This window comes from Marmota monax, unplaced genomic scaffold (assembly GCF_021218885.2).
Source record: "Marmota monax isolate L192 unplaced genomic scaffold, Marmota_monax_Labrador192_F-V1.1 WCK01_AAM20220418_F8-fsc00031, whole genome shotgun sequence".
NCBI lineage: Eukaryota > Metazoa > Chordata > Mammalia > Rodentia > Sciuridae > Marmota > Marmota monax.
Window position 1 is genome coordinate 18086537 of NW_026695197.1, and position 21326 is coordinate 18107862.

Below are 21326 nucleotides of genomic sequence, written 5' to 3' on the forward strand. Positions count from 1 at the left end.
GATAGTAAGTACATTTTGACACATTGTATATAAATGGAGTATAACTTCTCAGTCATGTGGTTCTACATGATGTAGAACTGTCCCCTTTTTGATAAATGGGGAAACTGAGCCTCAGAGAAGACAGGTAGGTGACTTGCTCAGGAGCACGCGGCAGGAAGAGGCACTCTGGGTCAAGAGCTCAAGGTCGTACTTACAGGGGTCTGTTCTCACTCCCCAGAAGGAGGGGACCACCTCTGGAGTCCTCCGACTTTGCTATCCTTTTCATGATATTGCTATAAAAAGGATGTTCCCGGGGGACACAACCTGCCCAAACTGCTTCCCTCAGTGAGTGACGCGTCCCATTACAGTCTAAGTGCTGTGTCGGGATCCACTATCAACAGGACTTGGAGCTGGCCCTCCAGTGAGGAGGGAGGCAGTCAAAGCATGTTATAAGCGGTGATTCTCTGGTCTGCATGTGGGTATCCCCCCACAAATTCCTATATAAGTGCTGGTATTAGGAGGCCCGGACTTTTGCAGATATTAGATTGCAAGTGCAGAGCCCTTATGGATGGGGTTAGTGCTCTTATAGGAGGCCCCAAAGAGCTTCCTTGAGGCTAAGTGAGGTCACAGGGAGAGGAAGCCACCTGTGAGGAAGTGATCTTGACCTTGACCTTGGACTTCTCAGCCTCTGGACTGTGAGCAATCACTTTCTGTTGTTTATAAGCCACTCAGTCCGTGGCATTCGGTTACAGCAGCCTGAATGGACTAGAACAGGCAGTAAGGCTAAGACACCCATACTGGAACCTCACTCAGCCCAGAGGGCCAGGGCAGGGACAGCCTCACTGCTCTGTGATGGATGAGCCGGAGTTAGCCCAGAGCAAGGGGAGAAAGCCCTCACCCTGAGAGAGCAGGGTGCACCCATACCAAGGCAGGAAAGAGCACCACTTCTTCTAGAAACCAAAAATGAAGACAGTGCAGAGGGGCTGATGAGGTGGACAGGAAGTTGTGTGGCCCTGGCAAGAATCTCTACCTCAGTCCTAAAAGCATCAAGAGGCCATCAAAGGGTTTGCATAAAGTAGTGGCCAAATGGGACAAACATATTTCCCACAGCAGTTGTGTGGAGACTGGGGTGAAACTGGGGGGTGGCAAGAGAAAATGGGCTCCTGGGTGGGTCTGGAGGAGGTGGTAGCAACCTGGACCATGGTGACAGACTCCAAAGGCATTCATCAGGCAGAATGGAGGAAGCCCCTGAGTGGGTGGAGGGACGAGGGCAGGCTGAAGCAGGGGCTGGTGGGCAGAGTGGACAGCCATGCTGTTACAGGAAGAGTCTGCTCCTAGGGGTGTGGGGACGCACCAGGAGTTCCCAGAGAACACATTAAGTTAGGGGGTGCTGTGCATGACAGCACTGAGCTGACTGACTCATTATCCACTGACTGATTGATCAGTGCATGACGCCGAGACTTCTCTGGGATGCAAGTCACTTTGAGGGCCCCAGTGGACACAGACCCACCTGGACAGGAGCAGAGAGGGTACACACACACCACAGCAAAGCTTCGGGGAAGGATCCCACATCGTGAAAACATAAGTTATTATTACTATTGCCTTATTGGATCTGACGAGATCACAGTCCAAGGTGGGGCTCAGCCGCCTGTGATACCGTATAAATGGGCTTTCGGGTGGCAGCTGGCTGTTGCATTGATTCTTATTCACTCAGAAGCTCCATCATGAAGCTCATGTGAAATGTGTGAAATATCCTTTTTTCATGCAATAGCAATGAAAGGACTTCACAAATCTGTAGCCAAATGAAGGTACTTATGAGTAATGGGAATGTGCACACGGGTGTCATCTTATTACCACATACAAGCAGGCTGCATCGAAATTTGATCTCATATTGAAGCAAGCACTCCCGCCACTCGGGAGGGCAAGGACATACCAGCACAGGCCCCAAGATAAGAAGGTGACTTCTGATTGGCCATTCAGGGGCTGGGGATTTAAACATGGTGGCTCACACCATTTAGATGGTTCTAGGACCATAAAATGTCAGGGTGGGAAAGGTCCTCAGGTCTCACAGCTCACCTGTGTGACAGGTGGGGCAGGAACTTGAACAGGGTTGCCTAGTTCACCACAGCAGATCTGGGAGGAGAATCCACAGCCTGATGAGCCCAAGCCACAGCCACCTCTCCTACTGGGTCCAGGGTCCATCAGTCTCTGCCCAAGGCAGAGGAAAGGGCAGGAAAGCTCCCAACATCCCAAAGGAACCTGCACCCTGAAAAGCACTTGGGTGACTGTGGAGCCTAAGGGGCTGGGGACAAAGTTTCTTGGAGGAAAGGGAACAAATGATAGGAGTCTGGGGACAAAGTCTTAATAATTTACCTACTTGTCACTAATATATACTCCACCTACTTCTAGCAAAGATTTGGGGTGATTTGTAATTAGACACACATATACAACAAAGCATTTCAGATGGATGACAGATCAACAATTTTTTTTAATAACAAAAAACATGAGAGGCCCAAGTGTTTCTCCCTAGGGGACTGGTTAGATAAATTTTGTCCAAGTATGCCATGGAATACCACGCAGTTGTAAATGGATGGTGTTGGAGAAGATAATGCTAAGTGAAGTTAGCCAATCCCAAAAAAACAAATGGCGAATGTTTTCTCTGATATAAGGAGGCTGACTCACAGTGGGGTAGGGAGGGGGAGCATGGGAGGAATAGATGAATTCTAGATAGGGCAGAGAAGTGGGAGGTAAAGGGAGGGTGCAGGGGGTTAGCAAGGATGGTGGAATGTGATAGACATCATTATCCAAAGTACATGTATGAAGACATGAATTGGGTGTCAACATACTTTATATATACACAGAGATATGAAAAATTGTTGTATATTTGTGTAAAAAGAATTGTGATGCATTCTGTTGTCAATTTTAAACCAATAAAAAAAGGAATATCACACAGCTATAAAAACCTGAGAAAGTGTTCTGTACACTAATATGGACAGAATTCCAGAATTTAGAGTTAAGAAAATAAAATAAGCAAAGTGCAGTATGGAGTATACAGTTATCCATGTTTTATATAGTAAAATGGAAAACTAACAATATATATCCAAATTTCTGTGTTTTAACATAACAAAAGACTGGATGAATAAACCAAAAATAAATACAAAGCTTTGCCTACATGGGACAATGGGGAGAGTTGTGGCAGGGGACAGAGACCAAAGTGAGCGGTGTTAGTGTACACCTTTGTCATTTCGGTTTTGATCCATATAAATGCTGTACTATTCAAAACTCCAATGCAATTTAATACAAGAGGAAACGGGAAACTATTGCGAGTGGCTGGGATCCCACCCTCACACCAGCCCAGGAAATAAATCACTCGCCTCTGCCCAAGGAAGAAGCTGGGAGTGGAGAGCAGAGGGAGCCAGGGTTACTGGGCAGCCTGCTTGATGTCTTGGTGGCCTGGCCTCTCTTCTGCCTCACTGGAAGGACCAGGAAGCCTGAATGGTATGGGACCTGCCTGAGGCTAAAACCCACCTGTGCTCTCTGGAGGGGGAGCCCACACCTGCTCCCAACAACCCCTGACTCACCAGGGTTCCAGCTGCTGACACCAGTTCCAGGAGCAAGCAAACTGCACCAAGTTCCTGGGCAAACTCCTGGCCCCTCCCTGCCCAGCTCCCATCCACAGCTCCACCCTCCCTCCCAGCACCTTCCTCACCGTGCTACAGGGTCTCCACCCCAGCTCTGGCGCTGGTGCCCAAGTTCTGGGAGCAGCACCCATGCTGCTCAGCCAAAGCACTTGTCAGACGTGGGAGGGCCGCACCCCCCAGCTGAGGATGGGAGAGTGCACCCTTCCCCATCCCGAGCTGAGCCTCCGACCCCTCCCGGGACAGAAGGGATGGACAAACCCCTTTCTGAGCATGCCACCCATGTGGCCATCAAAGAATTAAATTAATTCTATCCTGTTAATATATTCTATCCATATTATAGAAAAGCACATGATAAAGAATTAGAGTGATAAACATAAGCAGATTTTTTTAAAAAGGATATCTATCAAGTGAAAACATAAGCTATGAGTCTTAATATATAACTCAATCCCATGTTAGTTTATATCATGGATCTGGAATATACCTATATTAAACAGCTATCTATAGAGATGTGTAGACAGGATATGGATGGGGATGTGGGTGTGGATGTGGGTGTGGGTGTAGCTGTGGATATGGATGTGGATATGGATGTGGATGTGGATATGAATGTGGGTGTGGATGTGGCTGTGGATATGGATATGGATGTGAATATGGATGTGGGTGTGGCTGTGGATATGAATGTGGATGTTGGGGTGGATATGGATGTGGATGTAGATATGGATATGGGTATGGCTGTGGATATGGATGTGGGTGTGGATGTGGCTGTGGATATGGATGTGAATGTGGATATGGATATGGGTGTGGTTGTGGATATGGATGTGAATATGGAATATTGGTGAATATGGGTCTGGAAAAATATACCTATATTAAACAGTCGGTGTGGATATGGATACGGATGTGAATGTAGATATGGATATGGGTTTGGATGTGGATGTGGATATGGACATGGGTATGGGAATGGCTGTGGATATGGATGTGGGTGTGGATGTGGCTGTGGATATGGATATGGATGTGGATATGGACATGGGAGTGGTTGTGGATATGGATGTGGATATGGATGTTGGTGTGGATTTAGGAACTCTCTAAATCATTGATAGTGCTGATCTTTGGGGGAGAGTAGAGGCACTCAAGTTCCCTCTTTCTCTCAGTTAAATACTTATTAATCTTTTTCTTGTATGAAGCAGTTACTTTGGTAAACTGAGCAAAGACCTAATTCACTGCATGCCCATCATACACCACTGGGCTGGAACACACGGTGTCTTGAGTCAGAGTCTCAGGGAGGAACTCCCCTCTCAACCCTGTCCCATCCACCCCACAGGAACCTGAAGCCTAGAAGGGCCATGTGACTTTTTTGTTTGCTCTGCCCAGTGAGATGATGGCAAGCTGGGCTGAGGACTCCTTTCTCCAAACTCACAGCCCTGTGCTTTAAAAGGATCACACATCAGTGGGGGATTCTTTATGGCCAGTAAGAGGAGAAGTAAAAGAATAGTAACAAAAAAAAATCTAAAAATAGATTTGGTGCTGCAGGACTCATTACGTGGCTGCCATGTCAATACCACCACTTCCTAAAAGTCAGCCATTGACCCATGGAATATTCCAGACAACTGTTCATTTTAAGATGAACCATTAACTGTAAATCAAAGCCCGGAGTGAGTGCTGAGTTACAAAACTAATTAGAATAAGTGGGTAAATGGATGTCTGGTCTCAGCCCAGGCGGCCACCTGTTTTCCACCAGGGCTGGGGAAGATATATCCTCCAACTGATAAACTCGGCAGAGGCTCAGGTAGGCTTCTGGAAGAGCAGCTCTCTAATATAAATAGGATGGTCACTCTCTCCCCAAAAGGCAGATGAAATGGCAGGCTGCACATTAATCAATTAACAAGCATTATTAAATCTCCAGTTCCAAGAGCACGGGCTGATGGCTGCTTCCAACTCAGGAAGGTTTTCCCAAACATTCTGCTGGACCCCTCCTGCAATGTTACCAGTAACTTTCACCTTCAGGGCTGAGTCTGAGCAGGTGGCTATGGGTCCTGCTCAGGGGCACACAAGACAGTTTGAGTGGCAGAGCGAGGTCAGCTCTTCCTGGCCTTGCCACACTGCGGGGGCTGTAGGGAGCCAGGAAAGTAGGTACCGACATTCCTCCCACCTGGACCATGATGGGCCCAGACGCATCTTGCCACTCTGAAACTTTATCTTCTGGGTGTGGCTTATGTCAGTGGGTTGCCTATGAACACAATAAGTGCTTTTAGTGTTTGACTAACTCTTCCCACACCTTGAAGGGTTTGTGCAAACGCTGCCCATGAAGCCCTCTCTCCATGGTTCACTGGTGTTGGTAAGGCAGACAATTTAAATATTTCCATTTCATAGCCAAAGAAACTGAGGCCCAGGGCAACTTGTCCCACACTTCATTTCTTCTTAGTGGAAGAGGTAAAAACTGAAGCTCCAGAGGTCCCTGGGATCAAAAGTTCTCTCTACCTCATCTCATTTTGTCCTCACCACAATCCCAGGAGGGAGAACAGCCACTCCACTTACACTTGAGGACATGGAAGTCCAGGAAAACTGTCACCTGTCCCAAATGGCAGAGCCAGAACTCAAAGCTGAGTCTCTGAGGTTGCCATACAAGTCCACGGTGGGGCCAGGAACTGAGAAGGTCCTTTCCCAAAATATCAATACTAACAATAGCTCCCGTTTCATGGGCTAAGCCCTGTCCACCCAGGACTCCTGAGGACAGGCCATGTGTTTGGCATGTCTTTAAATCCTGGAATGGCTTGGGGTGGGGCACTCAGGCACTGGACACACCTTGTGAGTATCTGCCACAATGCTGTCCTTCACAAGGGCCTTTTTCTTTCATTTGCTCTGTGCAAATTAGAGGACTTTGGGGTGGCAAGTGGTCTTAACTGCTGTTCACATCCCGAATAACTCCATTATGTCCAGCTGGGGAGTCACTGCCCCGCCACCTCTCTGCACCTAGGAAGCCCAGCCGGCCTCTGGTGTCGCACAGACCTTCACCTCTACCGCAGCCACTGCGCCCACCTGTCCTAACCTTTCTCACTCGGGTCGTCTTCTCACACTGCCCTGGGAAGTGACTCCATGATGACAGGGGCTTGGCTGTCAGAGCCACATCATGCTGCTTTACCTCCTTGACTTGAAGAGAGGACAGGAGTGAGGGAGAGGGATGAGCAATCCCAGCTTCTCTGGCTCTGGATGGAACAGAGGAGGCGATAGGAGTGGCTGGGAGGACTGGGCAGGGGGAGCATCGGCCCCTGCTCAGGACAGGGAGGATCTATGTCCCCAAGTCAGATGATATCTTAACCTAAACAAGGTTTATGTGTTCCCCTGCAGAATGTGGATATGCAGGAACAGGGGTAAGGGCAATATTCCAACTGAGTGACCTCTATCCACCTACATCCTCCCCTGGCTACCAAGCCACCTCGCTCAGGTGACCTTCCCAGACCACCGTAGCCAAAAGCAATCCCCCTTTCCTTTGAAACTTCCATGGCTTATCTTCCCCAGAGCTGGGTGGCTTTGATGGTCCCCTCAGTGATTGATTATTCTTATGTTTCTCCAACTCCATCACGAGCCCTCAAAGGGCAGAGAACTTGTCTTTCCACTTTTGTGACTTCTGAGTGTGTGACACCCACTAACAGTCACCAGCTGGGTAACGATGAACTGTACTCTGTACACAGGGACATGAGCACAAGCAGCAAGCAAATATTTGTGGACTGACTTTTGGAAAATGGCACCACATGATTGTCACACACGTCCTTTGGTCTTGGGCTCTCCACTGTACACATTAGTGAGGTCGGTGGCAGGTGATATGAAGCTCATCTTACAGATGGGGAAACTGAGGCTCAGAATGTGCGAGTGGTTGCGCAACAGTTAGTAACCGGAAACGGCTCTGGATCAGGCTCTGACCTAATCTGACTTTCCTTGCAGGGGCTGGAGGTTTCTATTTCCTCCAAAGCACATGACAGATCAACAGTTTGGGGATACTTCATTGCTGTCACCTACTCTCTTCCACAATGCACAGTACCAGAAACTCTGAAGGCTCTGAAGAAGTCTCTTTGGCTTAAACACAACCTTCTCCAAACTTACCTTATCCTGGGGCACTTCCCCATGTGACCCCACATTATTGTGTCCTAGGGATCTCTTCTGCCCACTGTCCCTTTCCTCAAGGGTCATCTGTGCTCCCAGGAGAAGCTACATATTACTGGACTAGGAAACTTAAGCCAGAGGAGCAGAGCTTCAAAGGTGAAATTTCAAGGTCAAACAGCTAGCAGGGACATTTCTTCTTCTTCACTATTTTTTATACACACAAAATAGAAGGCCATAATAAATCCCCATGTACCCATCACTAGTCACCAACCAGCTTCAACGGGCTCAATATTCCACAGATAAAACTTTTGCTTCATCGATTCCTCTTTTTCCTAAAATCTCTTGTAGAAAATCTAAGACATCCTCTCATGTGATCCTAAACACTGCCACAATATCACACAACCTGAAAAGCTAGCACCAATTGCCCACTGCCTAACCCCTACCCTGTGTCTCATCTCCCGGGTTCTCTCAAACACATCTTTCTGCTTTAGGTCACCTTGAATCTGGATTCAAACAAGTCCCACAGACTGCATTTGGCTGGTGTCTCCTTATTAATCTGTAACAATTCCCCTCAACTCTACTTCCATTCGCATCATTTATGCTGGAGAGATGAGGTCATTGCCCCGAGACACTTGCCTTGGTCTGGACTTGGGGACAGCCACTGTGGTGGGGTTTCTCGTGTTCCTCTGGCCTCTGTGTAAGTGGTAGTGAGATCCACAGCCTGCTCAGGACAGGTTTAGCTTCATGATGAGAGCAGGCCTCAGGTAGAGCTGCATCCTCCCCTTCCCACTGCATCTGGGTACCCAACTTTCAGCCAAGCTGATGAATGGTCCATGGGCGTGAGGGTGACAGACAAATCCTTTTGACAAACTTGAGTTTTTCTAATATCTCCAAAATCGTAGTGCATTCTGGAATTTTGTTCTGGGTGGATCTCTAACCCAGGATTGGCCCATTTTTCTATGATTTCATGGACCATTCTCCTACCACCCCATGCTACAATTCCGTCAGCCCACGCTTTCCTAGCCTACCTCTGGGTATTCTTTTATCTTTCTTTCTTCTTTCCTTTTTCTTTAAGAAAAGAAATTTTAAATTACCAGACAAGCTGGGAACCTCAGTTCCCCATTCAGTCCAGGCCCTGCCAAGGAGTCCATGAACTAAACTAAAGGCCCAGGGTTTCAATAGCCTGTGGGTTCCTCCTCCCACATCTCAGGAAACAAGTCAAGATCTCAAGGAGAAAACACAGAGTTGATCATGATAAATATGCATCCAAAATTTTTTAAAACCAAATTGCACAAATCAAGCTTATTCTGAGAGGTTCATGTTGCCCGGGGTCTCTAGTGCACCAATCAGCATAATTAAATAGGAAGATCTCTCAGGAATTGATTGTGGTTTTTCACGTTTTCTTTTCTTTTTTTTTTTTTAATCATCCTAAGACCATTTCAGTGAGATGATTTTAAGCTAATAAGAACCCCCAAATTAGAAACTAATTAAGGAGACGGAAAATACAAATGTATTTGTTTTTAGTCGGGCACTATTTTTATCAGAAGAATCATGAAAAATTAAAATTGTTAAATACATGTATGAAGGTTGTCAGTCAAGGGCAATGTGGCTTTCTGCTTCTCCCTGCTGCAAAATTTAAGGTGATATATGAGGAGCTTCTCCCCGTAGGCCCCTAGGAAGCAATACACACACTAATTTTGCAGAGCAGAGCGCACGGTGCTAGACTTGGCCAGGAAAGGGTTCTGCAATAATGCTGGCAAATCCTGGGCCACCAAGGGCCTTTGTGCCTCTGGCTCTCAGAATGCATGCAGCAAAATCAGAGGGGGCACTTTCTCATGACCATTGAACGGAGGGGAACAGTTAAGGCCCAGGGAAGTTAAGAGATCTGCACAGGGTCACACAGCAAACTAAGAAAAAGCCACAACTACTGCCCTATCTAAATGCTCCTGATTATGTAGGTCCCCCACACACAAACTGGTCCCCAAATATGTCATAGATTAGCTTATAAAAGAGATGTTAGGTCACAATGACACTGGTTTGGAGGACTCTTAGGATCCGTGACACCCTTAACAGCTCAGGGCCTGGGAGAGGTGGTGGGGAACAGGAGACAGCTGCAGAGGGGGTGGGGGCCTACCCTTCAGGGGGTAGGTCTTCTAGAATGACTCAAATACCACTGCAGCAAGCGTCAAGGCCCAACACCCCCTGCACACAATCCAATGTGGCCCTAACCTTGAAACCCTGGGGTCAGAACTGGGTTTCATTTGTTTCAAAGCCTGTGCCCCAATTCTAGCACAGCTAGAACACCCAGTTCTCCGTGTCTCCCACCTGCACCTTCTGATCCTGTTCCCCAACACCAGGTAAGGTAGGAGGATGTGGGATCAGCCAGGATCCCTCCTTTCTGAGCACAGAAGTCCTCACCAGACCCACTCCAGGGGCTGGGGAGGGCCTGTGGGGCTTCCTTGGTTCTGCAGGATGGATGGATTATGAACATCCATGATAATCTGTGTGGGAGCCTGGTTAGAGACTCCAGCCCACAGACTGAGGGAAAATAAAGACGTCAGGGTCTCCCATCCCTACCATGAACAGACAAGTTCCTCCCTTGTCCCGGAGGAGAACCGCTAAATCAGAGGAGCGCACCCTAGGGTGGAGAACCTGGTGGGAGCAAGTCCCTGAGTCACAGTGCACAACTGTGCACAACTGTGCACAACTGTGGTGAGATGGAGAGGGGGCGCTTCAGAACCCCACAGCAGCTTCCACCCAGCTCCTAGGGAATCAGGAGTCTCAACAACATGTGATAACTTTATAGTGGACTTCCATATGTCGTAGCTCATGAGAGTCTCAGGAAAACCACAGAGGACAGAGATTACTTAACACATTTTTCAGATGGGCTGGGCATGGGGAACTTGACCTTGAGGAGAGTACACCTCGCTTAAGCTATATGGGGAAGATACTAGGTTAAGTGAGGAAAAATCACTGCGTTCTGCTGAGATTAGGGCTCTCTTCTCCTAAGGGGGAGTTATCTGTATTTTTATGGCCATAAAAAGATAGATAAGGTGGAGATGGGCCTTTGTTTTGAAGGCTGCTGCTGGAGGCTGGGGAGAGAGGGCTGAAGGATACCCAGTTTTCAGGGGAGGACCCCTAGGTTGGACCCCAGGACAGCTGGGATGACTTGGGTCCCAGAGTGGTTGGCAACCTTCAGCCCACCGGAACCCACCTTGGCCATGTTGACTCCCTAGAGAGGGTGGCCTGGGACCTGGCATCCCCTATGGCAGAGCTGGTGTTGGAACACAAGCCGGATGCAGGGGCCTGCCTCCTTCAGATGACCCACAGCCAGCCTAAGGACGGGCCACAGCGGCTTCATTCACCAGCGTGGGCCAAGGTCCAGCCTCCCTCAACACTCCCCGTTTTTCCTGCCCCGCCAAGCCCCCACAGTTCCCAGGCACCGGAAGGGTGGAGACAGAGCTGCAGAAATGCCTGTGAGGAAACTTTTGCCAAACTCAGCCAGTGAGGAAACTCAGACTTGTTTTCATTCGATTTGGGAAAATAAAAGGAATCGTTTCTTGACATGGAGTGTCACAGAGAAACTTACTCACTATTGTTTCAGTCCTCAGAGTTGCCCAGCAAGATAGAAATTATTAGCTCCAATTTCAATGAAGCTTCTGAGGCTCAGGGGACTTGAAGAAAGCATGAAGTCAGGTCCCAGAACTCATGAGTGGCCCCATCCTGGAGCCAGGGCTGGCTCCTGAGGATGCACATCACCTTCTAGAGCCACCAAGATAGAATTTATTGTTCGAGTGAATTTCTCTGGGGATTCATTGTAGGCCTTTCATAAGAAGGGAATGTTAAGAGTAAATCCTGTTGTTTAGCTCAGGATCCACCCTGGGTGCTCCTTGGCAAGAGATTCTAGATTCTAGACCTTGTGTTAAACAACCCAGTAGCCATTAGCCACATGTGGCTACTGCACACTTGAAATGTGGCTAGTCCCAACCAAGATGTGCTATAAGCATAAAACACACCCTGGACTTCAAAGAATTTATACAAAAAAACTACAAAATATTTCCTTCATAATTTTTACATTGATTGTATGTTCAAGTGGTAATATTTTGGACATACTGAGCTAAATTAATACATTCTTAAAATGAATATCACTTGCTTATTTTCAATGCACCTACTAGCAAACTTAAAATGAGTGGTGGGCCTTATGACTGCGGTCCACCCTCCATCACTACTGAGCCACTTGCACTCGGGATCCCTGGTCTTGCCTGGGCTGCTGCATACCCCCACCCTGCCCCTAGACCTGGAACTGTGTTGGAAGCAGGAGTCAAGACTCTCCAAGCATTCTAAGGATGTTCTCTCCTCTCCACACTTTACCAAATTCCTGGGTCTGCCCCTCCTGCGTCCTGTCTTACTTCAGCTCAGCAACTGGCACAGCCCCCAAATATGCAGTCACCTATCCTGAATGTAGGGTTCACTCTAAACCACATTTTCTGTGGCCAGAGGAGTTCTGATCACCAGGCCTCAAAGGCTGTCAGTCACCAAATGAGTCAGAATGAATTTCTCCCAGCCTCCCCTGTTCGCAGCCCAGCAACCTTGAGCTCTGCCCAGAGCAAAACAATGGAAGTCAACGAAATATACTGACCACTGATGGTGGTGCCAGCTGCTGGGCTCAGTGCGCTGCATGTTTTATTTTATTTAATTCTCCTTACCAGCCTAGGCGTGAGACAGGGTGGTCCCTATTTTGAAGACAAGGGCCTGTGGCTCCCAGAGCCCTGGACCTGGCTTTGGGCTTTTCTCTGCCACACACGCCCTCTCCAGAGACTAGGCTGCGTCTCATTCACTGCTTTTCTGGCACCAGGTGTGGTGCCCAATACACATAGGTAATTGGTAAATACTAGCAAAATCAGTTGAGAACGTCTGGCAGAGTATGGCCTCTGCTCTGTCTGGCCCAGGTCAGGAGGCACACTGCCCTTCCTCCCCAGGGCCATGCATGTGATGGGAGTCCTCGCCCAGCCCACAGGGCTGGACCTTTGCTACCTCCACCCTGTTCTCCACCACCTCCCACCACAAGGCCTTCGTGCTAGCCCCCAGCCAAACTTTACATGTGCAGACCACCTGCCTAGCTAACAGCTGGGGTCTGGGGGGATACACCCCAGGTCCTAGTTAGCCCCAGGCACTTGTGTCGTTGCCTGCTCCCAGCTAAGACCCCCAGGGACCACCAGCTCAGTTCCCCTTCTGTTTTATCACTTAAGACCGGAGTCAAGTCCTGGGCCTGCTGGTGCCTGTGGCTGGCCCATTTCCCTAGAGCTGGGCTCAGCTTTCTGGATCCCTTCAACCTACTCTTTCTGCCTGATTTAGAACAAGGCCACCCAGAAGTCCTGCTGCTCTGCCCCTCCCCAGCCCTGGGCTCTGACCCTGAGGACCCTGACACTGGCCTGCACTGGAATGGAATTCGCCACACCCTCTGGGGCCTCCCACTTCAGGCCCTTGGCCCTTCTCCCCTTTCCCTGCTCAGTTTCCCAAGGCTCCAAGCTATTTTTGCTTCCGTCTCAGCTGCCATTTCCCCTGCAGTGGAAATTGCCAGAGTGGTACCCAGCACGGCACAGCACGCACAGGGAAGACCAGACAGGCAGAGGAACAGGCTCTGATATCAGATCCGAGCTCGCCTTCGGGTCTCCAGCCTTAGAGGTCCCCTCTGTCCAGTCTCAAATCCCTGCCCACTTGGCTCTAGGGATCTCTTGATGCTTCCTGCCTTGACCAAGTCCCTGGATCAACTGCCAGACAGACTGTGTGTCCTCTCCAGACCCCTATTAATGACCTCCCTGACCACCCTGGGCCATCTTCCATTTGTCCTGGTACCCTGGGAGGGAAGGGGAGCCACAGCCTTCGTTTCTTCTTTTCCTAAGGAACACTGAACCGTTACCCTCTGTTACTCAAGGCGTCTGAACCGAACCTGAAGACCTCCCAACAAGTGAGGTGTCCAGGTCCACCCTCCTAAATCACAGATTCCCCACCGGCATAAATTCCCTGCCTCCCACAGGAGTGACAGAGGTCACGACTTCCTGATTTGTAACTCTGAGTTCCTCAAATAAGACCTGCTACATCCACAGAGGCACCAAGCCTTCCCACAAGGCAAGGAAGTGAACCCCGCTGATGCTAAATCTTCCGGTGCATGGCTCTGGCAAGCACGTGGGCAAAAACTGATAACTATAAAGCATCCATCCATCCTCTTATCAGGCCTTCCTGAGCTTTGTTTGCATAGTTATCTTCCCGGGGGTTGACACTTGGTGTCTCCTGCAGGCTGATATATTCTCCTACCTGCCATATCATTCATAAAGGATAGACGAGCTTCAGGTTCATTACCTGTCATTACACCATGTACATGTCGCTGGGGCCCGTAGCACCGATTCTTCTTGAGTCACCCCAGTGGTGCAGCCCCCCACTCGGAGGCTCCAGGTCCAACAGGCTGTGGATTTCGCTCCACCTCAAACCCTGGGTGGGCTGCACGCCATCCCTTCTCCCTCTCTGGCTGAAACTCTCCTCCAGGATGGGGAGCCTTCTGAGTTCCCAGCTGCTTCAGAGGGGATCTGCAGAGAGAAGAGACGCCCCTGTCACCAACCAGGACCAGAGATGCATGTCCCCGTTGTGAACTGGCCTCAAATCTTTAAGCCATCCCTGTATTGTTCTTTATTATTACATCAGTGCCTGGTGACTACACAACTCTGTCATCCTGGGTCTTTAGTGATCTGGTGATCATGTCCTGCTCCAGGCCTACACACACACACACACACACACACACACACACACACACACACACACTCCATTCCTATTTTCTTATCTCTGCATGTTTCATTCTGTCTAAAAGACCCATCTTCCAATCACGCAAGCAAATCCTAGCCCTCATTCAGAGTTTAGCTCAGACTAAAAGATCCTGTGAGCTGTACCATTACCCCAGCAAGGAGAAGAAAACAGACGCCCTTTGCACTCAAGAGATGGAACGTTCCTCTACTCTTCTCGCCAGGACCCTGAGGCAAGGCTTTGAAGTGCTGTGGCCTGGGAGGCTGCAGGAGAGCCGTCCACCTGTGGTAGACGATGAACCACTTTCCAAAACCTTCTCAAAGCGAGAGACAGGGAGGGATGCAGAGCTCCTGGGGTGAGGGGTAGGGACTCAAGGTGGACAGGGAGGTCATAAATAGGGCTCTAGAGAGGACACGCAGACCCCTGTGGTAACACCTGGCTCTACTGAATCCCTACACTTCAGGGTCAAGATCATGGCTCACACTTGGCCAGGAGGGGCCAGAGGACCTCCGACTGCAGCCATCCTGCCTCAGGCTGCCTTTGGGTACTGGGTCCCTGCCTGTCACAGCCCTGCACCTCTAACCAGGCCTGGCCTCCAGGCTCCCACTGCCCCAGGTGACCTGAGCTCCACACCAACCCTGGGAGCTCCTGCAGGCCAGGGGAAGCACCGCAGCAGGGTGAGGGCAGCAGAGGAAGGGAGGGACAGTCTTCCTTCTGGCCCACGTGGCGATTTTGAAAGATGGCAATGTCTTACATGCCCCTTACACAATGGCCTTCACTCTTCCAGGATCTTGTACACCATAGTGTACCCTGGGCTTCCTGTGGCTCTGTGAAGGGGTGTTTCAAAGATGAGGAGACAGAAGCACAGAGAGATTGAGAAGCTTGCTGAGGGTCTGAGCTGGTGTCAGAGTCAAGACCAGGATTTCCGACTCCCAGTTGTCACTCACTCCTTACAGCAAGCTTCCGGTGTGAGGGGGACTTCTCCCTGCCAAGTCACCCCAGGGGCTAGCAGGTGGATGGGAGTGAGGAGGGGCTGGGAACAGCGGCCAGTTCACCCTGCTATGGGGAGTAGGGGGAGGACAGTTGGGCCTTTGGCTTCTTCCCTGATATGAGGCCTCAGGAAAAAAGCGTCCAGCAAACTTAGTGATTAACACGGAAGACAGGAATGTGGAGGCACCTGGTCAACGGGAGCGGGTCCGGCAGAGAGGAAATGGGCTGTGACAAAGAGCCACAGATTCCTGGGGAGGCCATGCTGACCTTGAGCCTCCTGGGCTGCTCAGCCTCCACGGCTCAGTCTCTGAGGCCCTTTTGTGCAAAGCAACACGGGGACTTACAAGCCCCTTTGAAAAGCAAGGCAGGTATTATTAGTATTAATTAGGTACCAGGATTAAATCCCGGCCACTTAACCACGGAACCATCCAGCCCTTTTTATTTTTCTATTTTGAGATGGGGTCTCACGATATTGCTTAGGGCCTTACTAAATTGCTGAGGCTGGCTATAAACTCACAGTCCTCCTGCATCAGCCTCCTGAGCCGCTGGGATTATAGGCATGCACCATCGCACCCAGCTAGCAGATGTTGCACCCTATTGTGGCATCAGTAGGGATTGAACTATAGCTCAGAGCACAGCCCTGTAGCTCAGTGCAGACCCAAAGGTCCAATCCAGTCATCAGAGGCCAGAGCCTCAACACAGGAGGCCCCAGTGAGTGACAGGAAATCAGCCCTGGGGTGTCAGTGCTGTGCCCCAGGCTGCCCAGAGTCCTTGGACCTCTTAGTGAGTCCTGCGACGGGCAGTGGATGCTGTGGGGAAGGAGAAAGTGCACCCCTAAGAAGCCAGGCCCCATCCCAGCCCCCCAGCTACAGGGTCACCTGGTGCTGGGCCCAGGTGCACACATCTCTGCAGGGGAGGTGCACCACAGCACTTCCGGGCTCTCCTATGAGGTGGGGCTGAAACATATTCACAGCAGATGGTGCTGTCGCCCTCACTCCGGGATTCTCAGTCCTAATTATCTGTGCTGTCAGCCAAACAATTAGCTCTCGAAGAAAAATTGCACGGTCCACTCCCAACCATATGAAAAGGCAATTTTCCCAAGGACGAGGGACACTCAGGGCAGCCTTGCATTCGTTTCCGGATCTCGAATCCTCTGACCTAGGTCCTCTGTGGATGGCATTGGGGCGACACCACTCCTCCTGGCAGGTGGGCTCTTTCCTGTAAAGAGGAGGGGTTGGCCCATCCCCAGGAGCCCCTTCACCACTCTGTGCCACCTGTGCCACGCGGTCCCACATGCACATCCTCTTTCATCTAAACTTTAAGTTCCCTTGGAGCAGAGATTCCGTTTCCTTTTGTACCTTTGTCTATTCGCTTGTTTATTTGTCCATCATCCCTTCACTTCATTCTCGCGGCTCCCAGAAGATACAAAGGAAATACTTGCTCGGGGCTGGGGACTGGCTCAGTGACAGAGTGGTTGCTTTCTGGGCTCAATCCCCAGCACAAAGGGAAAGGGAGAGTCTTTTTTTTTTTTTTCTTTTTTTTGGTGCCAGGGATTGAACAGGGGCACTCAACCACTGAGTCACATCCCCAGCCCTATTTTGAATTTTATTTAGAGACGGGTCTCACTGAGTTGCTTAGCACCTCGCTTTTGCTGAGGCTGGCTTTGAACTCGAGATCCTCCTGCCTCAGCCTCTGGAGCCACTAGGATTACAGGCATGAGCCATTGTGCTCAGTTCTGTTCAATCTTCATGACCACTTCTGGGAGCTCTTCTGCCCTGATGTGGGGAGAGGAGGGGAGGATGGGCGGGCGAGGAGGTATCGCCAGGGGTTTGAGGACATGCACTGCCTTGGTACCAATCTGCAGGCCTGTCTTGATGCCGCATTTCGGTTTTCTCTGCTATCTGGCTACAGGAAGGGAGCCTCCTCCACTCCAGATAGTTGACTTTGGTGAGCAAGCCACTTGGGTTCCCGAGGCCGACCAGTAGAGAGGTGGAGCCCCCACCCATCTCCAGCAGGGTCTCCTGGGACACTGTAGAGCTGATGAGCACAGTTGTTCAGGAAAGATCTGAGGCATGAGCCAATGAACCACCACGACGCCTTCCTTAAAGGAATTGTTTTAAAAGAAAAGAGTTTTCACAGGGCTAAGGCATGGCATTTGTCACCTAGAAGGGCGACGATTTAAAGCCTGGCTCCGTGGTTCTGGTTCATCCATCACCGCACACTGTCTTGGAGAAGAAAGCAGGTGAGCCAGGCGGGGAGCTGTGTGATGGCGGTGTTGAAAGACCCTTCGGGATGACGTCACCCTTGGCCACCTTCCACAGATGGATGTGATCTCAGAGGCTGCTCAGAAAGGGGAGAGGTGGAGCGGGCCCTGCAGCAGTGGCCTCTCTCTTGTCCCACGGGTGGGAACTCACAAATCGAAAAGGAAAGGGCCGGATTGGGGCACTGTCTGGCCCATGGAGGGGCCACGGGCCTCCTTTAGAGGCAGGGGCAGAGTCTGGGGCACCTGGGGAGGAGGCCAAGAACCTGAGCAGGGGCTGGTGGGGCAGGGAGCTGGGCCTCCTCTGCCACCACCTTCTTTCCCAGGCCACACCTCCTGTCACCTTTCCTCCCCCTTCCTCCGCCCACCTGTCCTGGACACAGGCTCCCTCCGTGCCCTGAGCACCGCTCTGCCGCCAGCTCCTTGGCACAAGGGATCGTGTTTACCTTCCAAGTGGCTGGTGCCCACTCCGACTCTGCCCGATTGACGGCAGCCCCTGCCCAGGGCCCAAGTGGGACTGGCGCCAGCGTCTGGCAGGAGACATTTCTAAATATGAGGTTGGCCCCAAGAGTCGGGTTCCCAGGCCTCCTCTGCCCTCGGAGACCCAGCCAGGATCTCCTCCAGGCGGCCAGGGAGAGGGCTGGGGGCGGCGGGATCAGGAGGCAGCCAGCTGGGGCCGCCAGCAGCCGGAAACCGGCCTGAACCCTCGGCCCTCCAGCCTCGTTAGGGGAAGAGAAAGGATTACCCAGCACCCGAGTCTCATCAATTGCCCACAACCCTGGCAGCGGGGACAGGAAAGCCACTGCCTGCCCAAATGTGCACGGATTAAAAATACACAAATGGAATATTTTTTCTTCCCCTCTCCTCAACCCCCCGAAGCCTGGGATGCTTGTTAAAAATAGCCTTGCTGTGGCATGGATCCTCCACGACCCAGTGGCTGGCAGGAAAATTAAGGAGCCATGGGAGACAGCACTGTTAAGTGGCTACCCCTGGGGAGGGGGTGGGGAGGGCCCCGAGGGGAGGGGGTGCTTTCAAGCATCTCTGGACACACTTCCACACTGCTTGGAGATACACACACACACACACACACATTTATGTATGTGTATATATATGTATGTATGTATATATAAGTATATATATGTAAGTATGTATTTTTTAATAGATGTTCATTCATTGCATCCTCCAGTGTAAGCTTAAGGCTGAATTTATTCCAATTTAGCAACAATACAATCCAGTGTCAACAATACAATCCAGTGTCACCCAAAGAGTGCTGCATCCAGAATCGCTGTTTCCTGTCTGTAACTAGTTGGCTGTGTGACCTCAGACAAGGTGCCTGAGCTCTCTGGGCCTGTTTTCTTAACTGTAATGTGAAGCAGTGAGGTTAAATACTAAGCCGGGTCCAGTTATGGACTGTTGGGTCTTAACCTTTCATCGTCTTAAGGGCTGAGGAAAGACGTCTAAGATTTGTCCCTTGTTTCTCCCCACCGAGAATAGATGAAGGGGATCTGTCTTTGGGTGAAGGCAGGGGTTTTCAAATCTGGAAACAGGAAGGAGAGAAGCAGTTAAGAGATGGAGACCAGCTGCACACCTTGTTGATGACGTGCACCACGGAGGAGGAGGATCGGTTTCACGTTTAAAATGTCCTGGGCTCAAATCCTCTCTTGGGCTGTGGGTAACTATGTGAACTCAGGTTATTCACTAATCATCCCTGCAAGTTGGTCCCCTCACCTGCTGTTTAGCCCACCCTCTAGAGGTCACATCTCATGGTGGTGAAGGCTTGCAACCTCTGGAATCAGGCTTGTATCTCAGCTCCACCATCTATTAGTTGTGTGGCTTTGGGTCAGCAACTTACCTTCTCTGTGCCTCAGCTTTTCATCTATAAAGTGGGAGTAAGTGGGAGGGGTGTTCGTGCTGCCTGAGCCCGCAATCCTGCCCCAACAGCCAGCTGGGCTCAGACGGTTCAGTCTGGCTTCTTCTGTGGATTTGGCTCCTGACCCTTCCTTAAGCCCCCCCCACAACCCCGCAAAGTTCCTGACCTCGGCTGTCCATCATTTGTGAGCCACCCCACTGGCCTGGAGCCCTCCCCACTCACTCCCCTCTGGTCCTTATCCAGCAGCCGGGTACCTGCTAGGGCTGTCTCTTCTATCCTGGAGCTAGGGGGATGATGTTGGGGACCAGGGATTGTCATGTTTCCACATGCTCCTAATCACCTGGGGACCTCGTCCAACATGACCATCGAACTCCCAGGGACCACGAAGGCTGTGCCACAGCAGTGGAGCTACATCTGGTTTTGTTTGTCCTTTCCTAGCTTTTCCCGATGATGTTTTATCGTCTTTGTCATTGAAGACGCATCTTCTCCATCTTTCTCCGATGCCTGCGCCCCAGAACGGCCCGTTGTTCCCTGTTACTGAGGTTCTGTGCGGTTTGAGCTCAAGCTGCCTTTGTTGCCTTAAATCCTCTCGGTCAATCCTCCAAAATAAAGCAAGCTGGCTTGTGTTTTCCCTCTGAGCGAGGGTCCAGCGCTTTGGAAGGCTGGCGCCATCACCTCACTATAGCAACAGGATGACCTTGGTAACCCCAGCGTTCAGTGATTAAGAGTAAAAATAGGAAGCAAGTGGGTAGATGTCAGGGAGAAGCTGCCGCGGGTTTGCGCTGGACAGGCTGGGAGGGCTTGGCGCCCCCGCAGCCTCTCCTGCAGGCAACAGCGAAAACCAGCCCCTGGGAGCTGGTTCCCGTGAGCTGACAAGGAGCAGTGGGCACTTTCTTCTTTGTTTCCTGTCTCAGGGCCACTGCCACCTTTCAGACCAGCCCCAGACGTGCTGGAAGGTGGGTCCCTCGAGAACCATAGTCATAGGACACTCCAGCCAGGGGAGGCCTGCAGCTCCTGGAGGTACGGAGCATGCTCACACCACTCTCAACTCCTGCCCCAGGTGACCCTGACCCCTGACCCACACCCCACCGGCACAGGATCTTGCCAACTTGTTCCTGGGCGGAGGTCTCAGGCCCCCCAGGATCCCACCCAGGCCTTGGTGCTGATCTGGAGAGACGGCAGGGAGGCCCAGTTCAGCTGATTCCACCCGGGGCACAGCCTATGAACCCAGGTCCTAAATCCACTGTGCACTACAGAGCCAAGTTCAAGGCCCAGCTCTGCCATCATCTGGCTGTAGGACCTTGGGCGAATCACCTCCTATCTCTGAGCCTCTGTTACATCATCTATAACATTTTTTAAATGAGTTTATGAGATCTCTTGATCCCATTTCCCTTTCGCACTCTATGCTGCCAATGGAAATAACTAGTCATCTAGCAAAACAGGTAATATATCCCACCTACGAGGACTTTTCCAGCCAACTACAAGACCCCTTCCAGGGAATGCCGACTGAATGAGGCTTTTTTTTTTTTTTTTAATGTTTGCACGTTTCTCTTCCATTTGTGGCAAAGGATCTAAACCTGAATTAAAAAAAAGAAAGAAAGAACACCTTGCACACCCCCGTCCCCAGCCTTGTTCCCCAAAACACTCTACGGGTTGAAATGCTGGACGTCATTTAACCTTGGCCGATGCCCCTGGGCCA

At 50.7% G+C, this 21326-nt stretch overlaps 1 protein-coding gene across 2 annotated transcripts in view; it reads right to left on the reverse strand.

Annotated features, from left to right (window-relative positions):
* Positions 1–21326, reverse strand: part of Zbtb7c (zinc finger and BTB domain containing 7C) — a 323330-nt gene that overhangs the window by 246238 nt on the left and 55766 nt on the right. For both annotated transcript variants that reach the window (XM_046428418.2, XM_046428420.2), the window contains exon 2: positions 14073–14296. The gene's annotated coding sequence lies outside the window, so the exon portion shown is untranslated. The remainder of the gene's footprint in view (positions 1–14072; positions 14297–21326) is intronic.